Source organism: Ictidomys tridecemlineatus, chromosome 11 (assembly GCF_052094955.1).
Source record: "Ictidomys tridecemlineatus isolate mIctTri1 chromosome 11, mIctTri1.hap1, whole genome shotgun sequence".
NCBI lineage: Eukaryota > Metazoa > Chordata > Mammalia > Rodentia > Sciuridae > Ictidomys > Ictidomys tridecemlineatus.
The window spans coordinates 83,437,569-83,442,408 of NC_135487.1; the positions used below are offsets into that span (position 1 = coordinate 83,437,569).

General features: G+C 41.5%; 1 pseudogene; it reads right to left on the reverse strand.

The window, feature by feature from the left end:
* Positions 1-405: 405 nt before the first annotated feature.
* Positions 406-1,835, reverse strand: LOC144368588 (protein arginine N-methyltransferase 6-like; annotated as a pseudogene).
* Between the last annotated feature and the right edge of the window lie 3,005 nt (positions 1,836-4,840).

A 4,840-nucleotide genomic window follows, 5' to 3' on the forward strand; every position in this document is an offset into this window, starting at 1 on the left:
ATTCTTAGGTATGCTATATAATTATATAAAGTCCATTTCCATGTGTTCATAAACTTGAGCACCCAATAAAAGTAGTAGAAACTGGGCCATATTAACTACTTCCTCATCTCCACCCCTTAATTACCAGTAATGAGTTTTATTTAGGGAACAATGAGGAACAAGTACCATAGCCTACAGGCATCTAGCAATGGAGGGAATTCAGACACAGAAATTAAGGCTCTGGAGAGGTTAAGTCATAGTGGAAACTTCTGGAGTGAAACTGAACTCTTATACCCTTTTCCCAGCTGCAGACTTAGATAAGGTGTGAGGTGTTTAGTTTGTGCATGGGACCCACCATAAACTGACATTTTATCCATCTCTTTTTTTTTCTTCCATGAAAGAAAAGAAATGAAAATACAAGTGCTTGTTACCACATGCTTTTAAGGCTTAAAAGCCTATCAATAAGCATATTGTATCCGTGATTGAGGAGATCACTTTATAAATTGCCAGAAGAATCTCCGCTAATAGAGACTGAAGTCACTCTCTCTCCCCAAGAACCATGAGGGAAAAGAGAGATAGTCCCCTACTTGCACATGAAATCTCCCTTTCTCCTCCGACCTCCCTATTCCTCTCCCAAACAGGCCAGGCTGCCTTGGGAGATGGCTGGGAGAAAAAGCAAGGCTCAGTTCCCCATGGCAAAGTCTTTGGTCTTTTCCTCCTGGTCCCCCATTTTGTAGCGAAGCAGAAAGCGCAGGTGAAGAGGACTGTCCTGGGAGGGCAGCAGCGTGATCTCTGCTGAAATGACCCTGCCTTGCTCCACTTGTACCGTCTCCTTTAGGAAGAGGAGTGCCTGCTTCCAGAGTGTGGCCAGGTGAAGAGGCGAGATGGACAGCACCAGGGGTTTCTCCGAATTTCCTCCAGGGAAGGTCACCTGGAACCAAAAGGCCAAACCATGCATGGGCGCCCAGCTATAACAGCTGTAGCGGAAGTGCCCACCCACCTTGAGTCCAGCTCCAGCTCCAGGCGCGCAGGTCAGCTGGAGCTGAGCAAAGTGCTGCAGCCAGGCCAACACATCCTGGCCGGACAGACCCTGCACCAAGATCTCCGAGTGGCTCATGAGGCAGCTTGTGGCGAAACTCTCTAGGCAACTCATGTCCATGCCTTAGTGCTGCTTCACCTGGCTCCAAAAGCCTAGGCTCCACTCCAGCATCTGGTCGCTGATGGGGGCTACAAAGAGCTCAGTGAAAACCAATAGGAGAATACCCACCTCCCTCAGCCACTGGGTCTGCAGGTGCAGCACAGAGCTCAGCATGGACTCATGCAGAAGTCCATAGCCCATTCACTCGCTCACGATGGCATCCACCTGCTCTGGCAACTCCACCATCACCACTGGACACTGCTGGACATGCACTTGGTCCTCCAGCCCGTTGAACCACCCTACCTCTCGGGCCTCTTGCCAAATGGCACTATCAGCCTGGCACCAATATGCTCAAAATGCCTGTGCCTGTGCCCACCTCCAACAAGGTCTTGCCTTGCAGAGCTGCCCAGTTCAGCAGGATGCCAAGGCGGTAGGCATTTGTAAGGATGCAGTTGGAGATCCTCTCCTCCCCGACATGTCCCTGTAGCACTCCTAGTACAGGTGGTCCTGCTTGCTTGCTCTTAGTTCTCTGGGGTCGGGATCATGGCAAGTCCACCTCCTGCTCCCCGTCCTCTTCTTCTTCAGTTCTCTCCCCTCCTTTGCTGCAGCCCCCTCCCACGACTCTCCAGATATTTCATATATGGAATCATATATTATGTGGTCTTTTGTGATTGGCTTCTTAACATGATGTTTTCAGGTTTCACCTACCGTGCAGCATGTATCAGTAGTTCATTTCTTTTTATTGCCAAATATTCCCTTTTATGGATACACCACATTTTATTCAGTTGGCAGATCCTGGGGTCATTTACATATTTTTGGCTCTTATGAATAATGACATATGAAATTCATGTGCAAGTTTCTATGTGAACATATTATTTTCATTTCTCTAGCATATACACCTTTGGGACTTACTGGGGCATATGCTCTTTCCCCTTACTGGTTAAGGGTAAGTTCAAAGAAAAAAATGGAACTGTTAATTCTGGCTGAGAAATTAGAAAAGATTACTTAGTAAAAGTGGTATGTGAGCTAAGGTTTGAAATAGGAGTGATAGGATTCAACCAGAAAAGGGAAAATGAGATGACAGAAAGTCAGACATTTTGACTTGAATAACATTTGACTTATGTTTGCATATCATTATTCATACTACATGTATGAAAACACAAATTGGTGTAAATATATTTTATATACAACAAAAGATATGAAAGCTGTGCTCTGTAAGTGTAAAACGAATTGTAATGGATTCCGCTGTCATATAAAAAAATCAATTAAAAAAGGCATTTTAAAGAGTGGTATATCAGTAGTAAATCTTCATCAACACAACATATGTTTTTACTTCTGAATGTTTTATTTGTATATTATAGTTACAAACAATAGTGGGGCTCATTTTGACATAATTATATATCATGGAAAAAATTTTCTCCACTTCAGTCCCCAGTACTTCCCCTTTTCCTCTCCTTCTCCCTCCTCCTATTTCCTTTCTACGCTAATGGTCTTCCTTCTATTTATTTATAATTTTAAAATTTTGTTCTTTATATATAAACATAAAGGTCAAATTCACTATGGTGCATTCACATGTACATAGCATAATTTGGTCAATTTCAATCCATTGTTACTCTCCTTTCCCATTCCTCCTCCACCCCCATCCGTTGCTCCACTGATCTCCCTTCTATTTTCACAAGATTCCTCCCCCACTTTTTCCCCTTTCTTTGGTCAAGCTTCCTTCTATGAGAGAAATCATTCAAACTTGACTTTCTGAATCAGACTTATTTAATATATATAATACTCACAAAATTTAATATTTAACTAGAACTTTACAGTTTCATGGCTTTGAGTACATTCACATTTGTACAACCATCACCAACAACCATCTTCAGAACATTTCCATCTTGGCAAATTGCAACTTTTCACCCTTAATAAAGATAACTCCCAGTCCCTGGCAACCTCCACTCTACTCCTAGAGTACTTTTGGACTGTTTCTTTATCACTTAGTAAGAGAGGTCCACCACTGACTAATGGGTGGTGTCTATAATTACAGGCCTTGCTGCACATACATGATTGAGTGTATTGTAAGGACAGGTAACAGAAAATAGGGGAAAAAAGAGGTGGAGACAAAAACTAAACATATGGATCTCTATCAACAGGCTTAAGCAGCCCTGCCACAGATCTGCCTGATTATTTCACATCAAGAAATTGACGTTCCACCTGGTGCTGTGGTGCATACCTGTAATCCCACTAGCCTGAAAGGCTGAGGCAGGAGGATTGCAAATTCAAATCCAGCCTCAGCAAAAGTAAGGGGCTAAGCAACTCAGTGAGACCCTCTCTCTAAATAAAATACAAAAAAAAAAAAAAAGAAGGCTGGGCATGAGACTTGGTGTTTGAGCACACCTGAGTTCAATCCTGAGTACTAAAAACAAAACAAAACAAAAAACATAAAAAAAACAGAAATTGACCTTGACCTTGACCTTCCTATAATCCCAACTACTCAGGAAGCTGAGGCATGAGGATTGCAAATTTGAGGGCAACCTGGGCAGTTTAGCAAGTCCCTGTCTCAAAATAAAGTTTGTAAAAAGGGCTGGGGATGCAGTTCAGAGGTAGAATGCTCCTGGGATCCAGTCCCTGTATTTTTGGAGCCATTTTTACTTTGCAGATCCACCAGCAGTTTCACACTTTCCCAGTTTCCCTGCCTTCACAGGAGGCCAGGCACATCACAGCACCACTATAGCTTCATGTCCTCAGTGCCAATCCATGGTGAGGATTCTGTTGAGGGTCCTGTGGGCACTTCCATGTTCCCCTCTTGTACCATCACAGTCCTGGCATTAAACTTCACATGTTTTACTATGACCTTGGATTGAAATCTAAATTTTGTAGAACCCTGAGCCCCCAGAACCAAGCTAACCTGAAGCACACTTGCTTGCACTGATGCTTTCTGTCAAGAAAGCATTTCCTAGTGCAGGCTCTTGAAAAACAACTTGGCAATGCCTCAGAGTTAAACAGTTATACTATGATGGAGGAACTTTCCAAAAGTGTCAAATAAAAATTAATCACGTTATAATCTTAAGCTATATGTCTATTAAATCATATTAGTTAGTAGAGTAACTGACTGGACTCATCAAAAATTGAGTATTAAAGAAAATTCTTTTTAACACTCGTGTACTTTACTTGAATATAATAACACATAAGTAATTAGCTTAGCCTTATAAAAATATGGGGCTTGGTCAAAATATTTACACATTTTTTAAATTAATGGTAGAATACACATACCACTCACCATCACAACCATTTTTAAGTGTACAGTTCAGATCAGTGGCTTAATTACAGTCATGCAGTTGTGTGCCCAAACTTCAGAACTCTTTATCTTACAAAACCAAAACTCCATTTCCATTTAGCAACTCCATATTCCACTATTCATTCCCTGGCAATCATCAATCTAACTTTCTTTCTCTATGAACCTTACTACTCTGGGTCAGATTAACTAATGTTAAGTAGAATTATACAGTATTTGTCCTTAGTTCACATAGCATCATATCCTTAAATGTCATTAATGATGTATCAGAATTCCCTTCCTTTTTAAGGATGAATAGTATTCTACTATATGTGTGTATGCCAAATTTTGTTTATCCATTCAACCTTCGATGGACACTTAAAATGCTTACACCTTTGGCTACTGCAAATAATGCTATGAGCATGGGTGTCCAAATACTTGTTTGGTTTTTGTTATTAATT